General features: G+C 45.1%; 1 protein-coding gene across 1 annotated transcript in view; it reads right to left on the reverse strand.

Annotated features, from left to right (window-relative positions):
* Positions 1-645: 645 nt before the first annotated feature.
* The window catches only part of ERICH1 (glutamate rich 1), a 92,131-nt gene continuing 79,115 nt past the window's right edge, over positions 646-13,661 (reverse strand). Inside the window, exon 7 of the transcript XR_010605996.1 lies at positions 646-725. The gene's annotated coding sequence lies outside the window, so the exon portion shown is untranslated. The remainder of the gene's footprint in view (positions 726-13,661) is intronic.

Below are 13,661 nucleotides of genomic sequence, written 5' to 3' on the forward strand. Positions count from 1 at the left end.
GAAAAACGGTATCCTTAGCTCAGCCTCTCAACTATTCAACTATCACCTCTCAGCTACTATAGTCTATCATTTTGGATGCAGATCACATCGGTAAGAGCTGTGAGGCTGTGGGCTGTTTTACTCTCAGTTATTTAGCTGATTATAATCATTTTCTATGCCTTTTTTTTTTTTCTTCTGCATATAATGGTTGAAGCTCTAGTCCCCCAATGTTCCGGAGGTCAATAACATTTGAGGTTTCTTTATCATAACCATAGAAGCTGGTTGAAGCGTTTGACTAGCAGCTCATCTGAGTTGCTTAGGAACCCAACATCCATCTTCCCACTAACATTTTCCTGCTGCCCCAAACACACAAAGCCATTGCAAGAGAAAATTATGTAGAAGCACTGCAGAAACATAAACTCCTTCCAAGTATTCTGCATTTGGTATTCCAGCACGATACCAATTATCAGGATACCAATTTACTTTTCAGCAGAGGCTTAATTAAGACTTCTTTGAGTTGTTATGCAAGTTAACCCACCAGAAGCCAGTGTTCCCTTGGGTTGGTCATACGATAATTCGAAATAAAATCAGTCCAAGCAAGAGAAATACTGGTATTTTGAAGATCTAATTAAAAGCAGAAAAAAAAAAAGACTGAATTTTCATACCTGCAACAACCTTATATACCCAGGTGTCATTCTCCGGAGAGGAATAACCATGATTTCTGAGTCTTCGTAGAATTCCAGCCCCTACAATTTTAGAACACACAAAGCATTACTAAATCCCAGGGATTTTTTACACGTTGACCCCTTAATGAAACGGAAGATTAAATCTAATATGGTTTGCTACAATGCCAAGGCACTCCAAGAAGCAACATATACAAACACTTTATTCTCACCTGATTCTTTCTTGCCCCGAGCCCGCTACCTCCCTGAGCTCCCAGGGGTATATAAGCCCAGCTCGGTTGCATAACCCGTCACATGGGACCTGTCTGCACCCCTCAGGTGTTGGCAGAGCCCGACCGTCCTGCCTGGGGCCAGGTATGTCTTGTAATATTGGAAACTCTCCGGGAATGCCTGAAGCTCATTAAGGGAGCAAGGCAACGGCTGACCTCCTTAAGAACAAAAGGGCGTAAGCCTGCTTTATAGATAGCACTGGACATAAAAAAAGGAGGTCATAATAGCATTTTGTGTTGTAGAGTGACAATGCAAATAGGATTGGATGGCTTTTATGTAACTTCCAGCATATATTTATACCCATAGGATGACCCGACTGGGTAGGAAGCTTAATGCAGCCATGCCCCGAGTTGAAAGGATGTGCTAATATAATAGGGTTATTTGGAAGCACATTTAAAAATAAGTTCTTTCTTTTCTGATAGCTTTTTCTTTTACTCAGCATCATGCATGTTCTTGCCCCTTTTTCTGTTGCTAAAGCTTTACCACTAAAAATACCTAATCTAATACTTATTATTACTTTTATTACTACTTTCTGTTAACTGTGGTATCTTTTCACTGTAGTGAGCTTGGATTCAGTTCTGCTCCTGAGGTCATATAGTACAAAATGTGAGAAATGGCGGTAAAATCTAATCTACTAAAGTAATTTTTCCTAATTTTAGGAGTGTCCGTGGACAGACTGTGCTGAGAAAGCTCAATACATGCAACCTGGAAGATGGATAGCAAGGCAGAATTTGGCTTCAGTTTCAGTCATACTTTTAAACATGCAGGCTAAAAATCTCCAGGTGGTATAAGTCAGTACAGCACCAGTGTGCACCATGAGGCCAAATTGGTTTTCACCACACGTGCTCCACAGAGTAGGGCTGATTTACACCCGTTTAGTCTCTGCTATGGCAGCCTAAAGCTCTCTGAGACAAATATTCTTGCCATAAAAGAACAGAAACATGAAATATTGCTACCTGGAGAAACACTCTACATTAGGTATTCCACAACGATATCACAGAATCACAGAATGTTAGGGATTGGAAGGGACCTCGAAAGATCATCCAGTCCAATCCCCCTGCCGGAGCAGGAACACCCAGATGAGGTTACACAGGAAGGCGTCCAGGCGGGTTTTGAATGTCTCCAGAGAAGGAGACTCCACAACCTCCCTGGGCAGCCCGTTCTGGTGTTCTGTCACCCTGACTGTGAAGAAGTTTCTTCTCAAATTTAAGTGGAACCTCTTGTGTTCCAGCTTGAACCCATTACCCCTTGTCTTACTGTTGGTTGTCACCGAGAAGAGCCTGGCTCCATCCTCGTGACACCCACCCTTTATATATTTATAAACATTGATGAGGTCACCCCTCAGTCTCCTCTTCTCCAAGCTAAAGAGACCCAGCTCCCTCAGCCTTTCCTCATAAGGGAGATGCTCCACTCCCTTCATCATCTTTGTGGCCCTGCGCTGGACTCTCTCCAGCAGTTCCCTGTCCTTCTTGAACTGAGGGGCCCAGAACTGGACACAATATTCCAGATGAGGTCTCACCAGGGAAGAGTATCAAGAATTCTCAAAAGTCATTTACTTTTTCAGTGGATGCTTAATTAATGTTAGATAAAGGAACGTTGCTGTTTTCTTCTGAGGCTCTGGCTTCCACGGCACACAGCAGCCAGAGCCCATTTTCCTCTCGCTGCACCACGTTTATACCACATGAACCCCATCAGCACCGGCAGAGCGATGGCTCATTCACAAAAAAGGTAACTTGAGTTGAACTTGTCCTATAGCACCAATCTAAATACTGAAAGAAAGGGACCGAGAACCTGCCAACCTGTTGTGTTTTGGTGGGGTTTTTTTGTTTTTAAATATGCAACTTGCACAGTCACCTCATGCTGCACTTGAAGTGCTGTATAACTCAGCTATAGGAAATATTGTATTAACGGGAAACAACATAAAATTGAGAGCCAGCTGCAGTTAATGGAAAGTGTATCAGGAAACACAAGACACTGTACCTGCTCAAATGCATTTGGGATGAAGAGCTGTACTATAAAAAGGCAAAGGCTTTTTTCTCGTTCTTGTTTCTCACCATATGCCCCGTGCTGACTTCCCTGCACCAACAGGAGACAGCCCGGGCTCGCTGCCCAGAGCAGGACAAGGCTAAACTGCAGAGCCCCTGTTCTTCTGGAAATACACAGAAGGCTGACTTTTCCCTTTACATTTCCAGCCTTCAAGGGAGAAACGTACTTAGTGCAGTACAAGAGTTTCATCAGCTGCAAAAAATGCGTTACTAACAATTTCTGTCCTTTTGAGTGTAATTCTTTCTGTTTGGAGAACGGCAGTGAGATTCCTGTGGCACGGTATTCAGAAAAGGGGAGCTTTCCAACCAAGTTTCTTTGTTTGGAAAACAAAAGGGAAGGGAAAGAGTATGCCTTGAATACCACAGCTGTCTTTAAAAACGATTTCTTGACCACTCTCGACACAGCTGAATTGTAGAACATTTTCTGTCATTGCAGGTGTTACCAAAATCTGTATTAGTTTTCCAAGGTCTCTGAAAGAACAACTCTCCCAGGCTGTTCCAGGAGAACTTTGAAGAAACAAGGGGCTGACTCTGTTCTTTTTGAAGTTCAAGCCTCTGAGAATTGAGTCCTGACTGCCACGATGCAGAGATGAACTGTGCCCCTCCTGGGCAGGGGACCAGCTAAAGGAGGAGGAAAAGCACAAGCAGCAAAGGGCTGTGCAGACCACTCGCCTCATTCACCTGCTAACATCTTCCCTGCTTGAGGGAGACACTGCTTTCTAACAGGCATCAAGCAGATAAGAATGAAAATGACATGCTGACATCCTCCCCATCCCAAAATTAAAGGCACGGAAGACTCTGAAGCCAGTTGCCAATATTCACCACCTTGTGCCCTATTTCCATGTAAAGAAAAAATCAATAATTAAATTAAACATCTCTCTGCTGTAATCCTGCACCTTTGGGACCGGCAAGGGCTGTTTCCCCAAATGCAGCAGGAATCAACCAACAGGAACAACTTATTTTCACAGCGTTGGAAGCCCTTCCTCGACTGGCACTCCCTGAAAAGCAATTTGTGCTGCTTGTGCTGGCCCACGGCACGTCCCGGCCTCTGCAGGGCAGGGTGCAGGGACACTCCTGTCCGCAGCGCCCACCGCAGCAGGGCAAGCACAGTGTGGAAGCCCAGACTATGGAGTTGCAGCTGTTGCATGGCTGTTACGCACAGGATGTCGTGCTGGTTTTGGCTGGGATGGAGTTAATTTTCCTAGTAGCTAGTATGTGGCTATGTTTTGGATTTGGGCTGAAAACAGTGTTGCTAACAGTGTTGCTGGCTGGAGTTAAACTATGACAGACACCCAGACGTTCACACACAAGGATCCACCAGTGGGGTCTGCAGCTGATGGTATGCATGGAGTTGCTTTTGGTGAAAAATGGAAATGACAGAGGGAGAAGCAAGGGAATGTGAGAGAGACAAAATAAAAAAGGAGAAAAAAGGGAAAGTCAGTGGGAGGAGAGGTGATGGGGATGCCCAGGCGAGCAGCCTCTCCAGGGCTCCCCTCCAGTGCAGCAGGGTCGCCCCAGAAAGTCCCTTGCAGAAAGCACGCAAGTCGCACTGGGACCTGCTCAAACTGCTGCTTGCGGTTCCTGCTTGCGACGCCGATATTGCTGACTGGTGCATGCTGGCGGGGCTGGTGGGTGCTGACCGACGGCTTCGCTCCGGGCACCTGCGTTATTTGGGCAACAAGCAATGGCAGGAGAAGCCGGGGAAAGGCAGGCGATTCTCCTGCTGCCCAGTCGCTTCTTATGAGAACCCAACACAGTAATGGCTTTGGTGGGGCAAGGCCACAAGAGTGACAGCGTGGGAGCAAGAACGTGAGACCACGGAGGGGCAAGTCCTGTCCCTGGGGCGGCTGGGGTGATGGGACCCCGCGGCCAGGGCCGGGCGGCTGCACGGCTGCGGCAGGAGGCTCCGGCAGCACCGAGGCTGAGGCAGCCCCAGAAGGCGGTGGCGAGTGTCCCTCTGCACGGGCACCGGTGACGTGGGACCCACCGCACGCTCGGGCGGTCAGAGCTGATGTCTCCCGACAGTTGTTGCTCCTACCTGGTGGATGAAGACTGCAGCAGAACACTGCGGGGCATTGCCTGCGTGCGGACACATTTCTGAACAATAAACTGGTTTAATGCAAGACTCTCCACTGGCTTCGAGGGTCATTAAGCTTGATTTACTCTCGGCCTTCCACACTGATACAGGGGCAGCATTTTAAAAGAGGATTTCCCATAAAGCATACACAATTTTCATTCTATACCTGGGCAACAATAGCAAAATGTATTATTTTGAAGTCATAACTTTTAAAGATAATTCAGATATTTAACTGAAGAGGTACTTTCCAAAATAAATCATCCTTAAAGAGGCCAGGGTGGAGGACTACAGGCAGGATTCTGGACCTACCCCTGGCTTCCACTGCAGCTCTTTGTGCAGGATAGGAGTAAACACAAAGTGCTGTCACTGTAGGCAAATAAATAAACCATATAAAGAAAACAATCCAGCAAATCTTCCTCTACACAAAACCGTATGACTAATCCCGGGCTTTTTGACTTCAACGGTTATTAGATCTAGAGAGTACATTCTTGCACATCATTCCGCACATTATTTAAAGATTAGAGCTAAGCTAACAGGAATTTTGCCTAAAACAAAGGTAACTAAAACACCGGCTCTGTAGGAGTAACAGGTATGGGCGCTGTCAGCTCAGAGAAAAAGGAGATGGTCCTGCCCCAAAGAGACCACGATCCGTGGGGAGGCAGATGGATGCCACCAGATGGGAGAGCACAGGCAAAAAAGAGAACACAAGGCTGGCATGCCAGGCAATGTTCTCAGCTCACTCACAGCCACATTGTTTCCAAATTTTTGTAGGCGTTGCAGCAAAGCACAGTGTTATTGTGAAGGGATGTGAAGGTGGTTAATGAATTTTAAGATTATAAGGCAGGCAAGGAACAGGAACAATGTTAGTCATGTTGTTGCATTACACAGTAGTATCTTTGTGGAGCACTAAATTAGGGAGATGTATTGGAATATGTTGACGACAGAAGTAGGAAACACTGTCAATAAAAGAGGACAGGAACACTGTATGGATGAGCTGAGGCATAGACAGACAATTACAGATAGTTCTGTCCTCAAAGTCATCTAGGGTTACGGATGGAAAGCAGCAAGAGATTGTGTTGCTGAGGCTTATGGAGTTACCACTGAAGCAGCTTAAACGACTCATTTATTTCCCGCTGAGAATTGACTCGCTCACTTGCCACAGCTCCACTGCCAAGCAGTTACCTCTGTGCTCCCAGCCTACCTACCCATAGGGCTTTGATGCTATTGAGGAACAAAACGATAGCAACAGACAAAAATTCAACAGCAAAATACTTAATGGCAGGAAATCAAGTTAATTTCTGTTACACAGAAAGGAGAACTTCGGCTTTGAAAGGAAGTTTTATGTTAGAAATTGCTGCAGTTTGTATCTGTTAGAAACTACAGGGGAAAAAAATCTTGGAATGTTTTTTTCTGAAGTATTTGCAAGGTGACGGCAGGGAAGTGCCGCTGTCACTGGCAGCAGCACAGGCGCAGCACAGAGCACCAGCACAGCTCATCTGGAACCCACTCTGGTCACGCTGGGCTGCGTCCCTCTATCTGACTCCAGATGTGACCAGCGCAGATGCCTGCACCCAAACTAGTTGCTCGAAACTCCCACTGTAATTTACCTAAGATCAGGGAAAGAAGCGATGCTTGATAGCACAGGGAGTTAATACAGCTAGCGCGGACACAGACACCAATAAACACAGCCTGTCACGTGAACTGCACCCCACTGATTACAGCAAGACAATTCAAAGTGAAGCTGGTATGAAGAATGGCTATTAAGATGACCAAAGCAAATGAAAAGTGTGTATTACAAGAAGCAGCTATAAAAATGTTTAACCTCACAAAAGGAGGATTGTCAAACCCTTCCTCACCTATTAGATACTGCTGAGCAGTGATGATGTCCCTGAATGCTGACTTTTTCCCCAACTACTGGATGTGGTCAGTAGCCCAGCTTCATCTGCCCTCCCTCAGGGGAGGGCTTCAGAGAGGGAAAGCAGCGCCAGTAAAACTGAGTGGCCCACTGCCTATGGAAAAGTCAACATGTGAGAAAGCCAGCATTTAAGGCCCTGCATGAACAGGTACTATCTGACCTGATGTGCAAGTACAGCATCTTTGGGGGAATCACCACCAGTGTCCCAGCAGACAGTCATTGCCCTAGGGAACATGGCCAGTCCTGGCTGCTACTAATCCGTGAGCGAGCAGTTGGGTGAATAAACTCACTGCCAGCTTTTATGTAGCTAAGGTGTAGTACTAGTACAAATTCATTTATTCATTTTACAACTGAAAACCAAAAACATCCCACCACAATGAAAAAAACCCAAGACCAAACCAAGAATATAATGAGCATTAACAGAGGGACTTGGGGTCTTGCAGGTCTGAAGACCTCAGTGGAAGCCAGCACCTTTAAAAAATGTGCTGCTGCACTCATGTCAGCCACCGGCAGCTCTGATGTTCAGGTCCACCTTAATGATTTGTATGACTATGCAGAATCTTCAGGTTGGACTGCAACAGAAAACTGGTCTAGCAGATATGGGCAGGGAGAAGCTCGTCTGCCTCTGCTGTGCAAGTGACATTGCATCACAAGCACTTCCCTCTTGTGTCTTTTGCTTAATGTCCACTGCTGGAAAGTGCCTGAGCGTTTAAAATGCATAGCAGAATAATGGCTATCTGCTTCGAGCAACAGCATATGCCTTGCTGCTTCTGAGGTGGGTTCAGACAACCAGCACAATGCACTACCAGAGCAGCTGGAACTCTATGGGCTGTCCTCATTGCTCTGAGAATTATCTGGATGCATACTGGTGGAAATGTTTATCTATAGCTATTATTCTGGGAAGGTTCACATCTGACAGGCAGCAGATAGACTTTGGGTAGTGGTCCAGAGTCCCAGTTAACCCTGGAAACAGTGGGCAACACAGTTCCCTTTTTCTCGCAAGCGTAATGCCCTGTCTTGCAACGATCCCAGTGTTCAGAGCACGTACCAGCCACTTCAGCAAGGTAGCGCACTGGAAGGACAGCAATCCTGACAGTTTGTGAAGAAGGTGGGCATCATCATTTAACGTAATGTCATTTTTCAGCTACCAAGGCAGTGCTGCTCTGACTAGGGAACCCTATGGCACACCTGTGGATATATTTGGATAAGTAAGATTCACAAGACAGATCGTTACTCAAGAGCATGTCCGCTCCTGTGACTGTGTTGCCAATTAGCTGCTGTTAATCCAAGACAGTGTATTATTTGTTGCTCTAAGGGAGTGACATAGGATGGCTGCTATTTGCAAAGAAACAAGGCATTAGGCTCCCATGAATGGCCTGCAATTTCCTTTCCATTTAGAAGAGATGGAACAAAGAGGGGTGAGCTTGTTAAGGAGTGAGGAGTGTCCTGTCACTCGGCTCCCCAAAGCCCACTAAAATGGGTATCTACACCAAGACACCCACCAGAGACCGGCTCCTGTGCCAGGCCGAACACGTGCTCCTGGCTCGCCAGTCCTCGGGGGGTGTTTTTCACTGAGAGTCAATATGAGAAATTACATTACAATCTGTGATGAGAACTCTTCATGTTGTGTCCTTCGCTGTTTCCGTGGCTGATGAGACAAAAAGCTGGACTGTCAGACTCCACGTCCTCATGGGCGTCCCTCACCCCCCCTGCAGAGGGTCCCAGGTCATGAGGCTCCATCGCAGCATCCCAGACATCTTCTGCGGCTTGGTCCACTGTGTATAGCTATACTGACCTGCATAGGGTTGTAACCTGTGCAGTGCACACATACACACAGCCCAGAGCCTTTTGAATCTGAACCACTTGTTTGTAAAAAGCTGGACAGACCATCCCCAGCAGTTCTGTATTGCTGCTGGGACACTTTCTCATCAGTAAAACTGCACACATGAGCAGGTACAACTATTGAGCAGGGTTTGTCCTCCTACTTTATGTCCCACGTTGCAACCCTGTTACACACATGCCAAATCTCCACTGTGAAGCACAGAAACGAGAGCTCATGAAGCAGCTTTCTGACGTGCAATTCCAGAAGTGCAGATATTTGGGCATGGCAGCCAAGGATGAAGGGCCACAAGATCTCTTGCGATGCTGCAAATGACTGGGAGGCTTGCAAAGAACTGCCATATTTTAGGTATGAGAAAGATATGGCCCCTAAAATACAGTATCCTGTACTCTTCCGCAGACAGGGACGTTTTTATTTTGTTTCAGAGCACAGTCACAATGTGAAAAAAACAGTAAGGATGTTTGGGGTACCAGGACTCTGGAATGGAAATGGATTTATTCTAAGAAGATTAATAAAGATACATTCAAAGCATGACCACAATTTTAATTCTAAAGCACTGATTTACAACAGAAGTAAACAGCTTCAGTCAATCATTTCACTGGTACCTCTCTATTCTTTTAAAAAAAAATTTTCAGATAGTCAAAATGTGTGAGTTACTATATTCCATATGGCGTCATAAATTGTGATTCACGAATCCTACAAAGTTTTTGTGTTGTTTTTTTTTTAAACCCAAATTTTAAGGTCTATACTTCACAGCACCTGATCCACCTTCTAAACAAACCTGTAGAATTTCTTTTTGGAAGGGCTGGAACTTGTTCTACATGTGATCACAGTTAAAATGAACCTGGAGCTATTACCAAATCTATCAAAATATATAATTTTATTGATGTTTACCATTCCTGCAAATTACTGAAGCCTCCCAAGTATTACAGAAAATGGTTCAAAGCTTTAAAGTAAATTATATGGCTTTAGTGGGAACTTTGCTAGATGAATTTGTGTTCTTGCACGCTTTCTGATATGTCCCCTTGTTTTGTCTCCTTGTAATTGCCTTTATATTTCTGATTACACACGGTGTCCATCCCTTACTATCTATATTCCTATTTAAATGTTCTAATCCCTTAAAGAGACATCCATTATTTCTGGCATGGCATTGTGCCAGCACAGTTGTGGCTATTTAACATGACTGGTAATCTATTTTTAGGCATAATCCTGCATAGAGGTACATGTCTAATGTTGTGAACTCTCTAGCTGAACATAGGAAGATTCTTTCATCGGCTTAAGAAGAGGGTAAAACAATCTGTGCAGGAAATAAAGAATGAAAAATACATTAATCAAAAGAGCAGCATTTCTATAACATTTATCTTTGCGTTAGGTAGTCCTTACTCTGATTAGGCGTTGTGGCTGTCTGACTGTGAGGCTAAGCAGAAATGATTAAAACAGAATTCAAATTACCTAGGAGCGGAAAACAAAACAAGCGGGGAACAAGAAGCGAACATTAGCGCTTCAGCACGATACCCTGGGCTCAGCACAGAGCTCTCTGCAGAGACGGTGTTTCCCAAGGCACAATGCTAACAGCTCACTAGGACCAGATGGTGTTCACCTGAGAGCTCTGAACCAACCGAAGGATGAAATAACACAACCGCGAGCCGTGGTGTGTAACCTCGCACTGGGAATTGCCCCGGTGCCAGGGGCCGGGAAGGTGGTGAAATGGCTCATTTTTACAAAGGATTTCAGGGTGATCTGAGGAACCACGGACCAGCAAACCTGATGTCCTCGTTCAGCAAATTAGTAGGGACCGTTGCAAGGAACAGAATGAGCAGATGCATGGGAAAAAGTATCAGGAAGCACTCCACCGAACTTCTGTAAAGGGAAGACACACTTCACAAGCCTACCGGCATTTTTTTTGAGGAATCAAAGAATACGCGGACAAGGTGTACTAAAGTGCGTTTTTAAAATTCATTGGAAAAAAAAAAAAAGCTCTCAAAAAGGAAGTCTCAGGGGCCATGAAGATCCTCACCTGAATGAACAAGCAATTAAAAGATACAAAAGAAAAAGCAGGAACACAAAGTTTTCCCACTGGAAGGAAATCACCAATGCAATCCTATGGGACTTCGTGCCAGGATTTGTGCTGCTCAGCAAAGTCCTAAATGACCTGGAAAAGGTGATGAATAATGGGGGAACAGAGACTGCTGATGCCACTACGTTTATCACAGGGACTAAAATTGAAAGCTGACTGTGCAGAGCTGCAGAACACCACTACGATCATGAACAACTTGTGATAAAATGGCAGATGAAATTCCGTGTGGGATATAGCAAAGTGGTGCACGTAATTACATAAACTGATAAGGACCGTTCAGAAATGAAATAATAATTCTATGACAATGGCAACTCAGTACCAGTAAGTGGTCAAGAAAGCAACCGAATTTATTTGGAAAGGACTAGAGAACAAATTAAAGCACACTTCAAAAACGCATGATGAACTTGCATTTTTAATTACGTAGGCAGTTTCGGTCCTCCCATCTCTGAAAGGATGAAGCAGACTCGAAAAAGATACAGCAAAGGGCAAAAAGGGTATAACGAAAAGTAGGAAAAGTTTCTTTAGGAAGAATGAGTAAAGAGGACTCTTCAAGTCAGATGTGACCTTTTAATTTTCTCCCCTGTTTCCGTAATTCCTCTACATGTTTTCTTCTCCCTTTCATGTTACCCTGTTCTTACCAACGGCCTTCTCAGACCTGCAGAAAAATGGATTGTTTGAAATACAAGCTGTTGGGATTTGAGGATCTTCCTTCCTTGCTCAGAGTGAGAGGGAAGGCTTCCTCTGAGCTTCCCGTACTCCTTCTCCAGTTCTCCAAGGCAGGAAATGCACAAGGATTCACTGCCCGCCCCCACATCCCCTGCCAAGTACAAAGGGAAAAAAATACTCCTTGGATTTTTTTACCTCCTTCCTGCATCATACCCTTGTCAGCAAGATTTTTACCAATTATCATACAAGGACTTCTCCGGTTCGGAGGCAGAGAGACTGTGTTCAGTGCACGGCTTCTCTGTGAATTAGGAGCTGCTGTGACACTGTTCCACCTGCAGGTTACTTTCAGAGCTGACTGCAAACTCCTCGCGTTTCACAGCTTACAGAAATCTCAGCCAACTGCTTTTTTCCCTGGTGGTGAGGTGGTACTACCAGCTAAGCACGGCTCAGTCTTCCCTCTCACTTATGGAAGTTTGCGTCAACTTTATTTGGAAACTGGAGCACAGGTACTACAATAGCCAGGGGGTGCAAATGTCCTGATTGCTTCATCTTAAAATTTAGCTCTGACCAGCTTTTGACGGAAAACTTGCTTGAGAGATGTGTTCATGGATTCCCACTCAGTTGAGCCAAAGACAGATATTCAGTTACTGAGAAAGGCGCTGCTTCAGTCCTTGGCTCATACCAGCTCAGAGACCGGTGCACGGACCAGTTCAGGGGACACGGGACTGACGGGCTGGGAGCTGCCCCTCGTACAGGCTCTGCTTCCCACAGGTGCACATCAATTCACCCCTGCCAACTTCTATACAAAAATCTTTCCCTACCAGAGATGATGTGGGTTTTGCGCTGGTCTATAGGAAGCGTCCAATTATACAGATTATGCAGACTCCTCCTTTGCTTGGTTCCCTACAGTCTGAAGCACTCATCTTCATTAACTTAGTGTCACATATTTTTGTGAGCATTAAAAACTCTGTGGAAGGCTGAGGGTAGCATCATGGAAAAAAAAAAATTGCCAGTCGCTATAAAAATGCAAAGCACAACCAAGGGAGGGTGCTTTAATTTCAGATAGACAGCTGTAAAATTGCTTAGCAAAGATAGTTAGAAATTTGTTTGTATTTCTTCCCAATTGCAATGCAGAGGTGAATGGCTGTGCACTGATAAAGCCATCTGTCTTGTGGGTGCCTGGAGGAAGACTCTGCACCAAAGCAATATTGCCGGTTTTACAGTTAATATCCTGGTGCACAATACTCGCGAGCTGAGAGCTGGACCGCAGACATTTCCGTCGCCTTAGGGCAGAGCTCAGAACAGCAGCTCCCTTGTAGTGACTCCTGCTCGAGGCACAGGCACAGACTGGGACACGGGATGAATGTCCCTGCAGGGCACAATGACAATGCGAGCACACCAGTCCCTGCACTGAGATAATATTCAGAACCCAGACTTGAACCCAAAGAGAACAAACAGAAACTGTGGGCAGACTGCTTTTATTGGGTTGGTTTTTCAGATGACTTGCTTGTGCTGGATATTCACAAAGAATAACAACAATTTATAGAGGAAAAAGAAATGGTGGCAAAGACTGTCCTAGTTTGGATTTCTAACAAATAGTTTCATTCCTTTTATAGTATTATAGGGTTCTTTTCAGACTTGATTGGCTTCAAACAAAATACTATGCAAGAGACTGGTGTACAAAGCACCTATAATTTCTGGATAACAGCCATTCCTATGATTTGGATCAGCCTTAGACAGCTGGAGCTGCATCAAGGTTGACAGAGAGGACACTTAATTATTATTCAAAAGACTAATTATCCTCCTCCAGATACTTGCTCAATGACATCTCACCTTTGTGACTTTTACCTCCCAAGTTTCCCACCACTCTTATTTAAAAGTGCAAGTCTCAGGTTATCCACAAGAACATTGTCGTGGTCAGAGCAGAACAGCTCTGCAAAACACCATCACAATCTACAAGGGAAAAGCTACACCCACACAGCCCTGTGTCTCCTTCCTCCTGTTCACATCACCTTGGTAAGGTGCTGTCGCCAGCTGCTTCCCAGGATCTGCTCACGTTCTGATTCTCATCCCATGGTACCTGCAAGGTGGTTTGAGACTGATTTTCAC

Source organism: Caloenas nicobarica, chromosome 3 (assembly GCF_036013445.1).
Source record: "Caloenas nicobarica isolate bCalNic1 chromosome 3, bCalNic1.hap1, whole genome shotgun sequence".
Classification (NCBI taxonomy): Eukaryota; Metazoa; Chordata; class Aves; order Columbiformes; family Columbidae; genus Caloenas; species Caloenas nicobarica.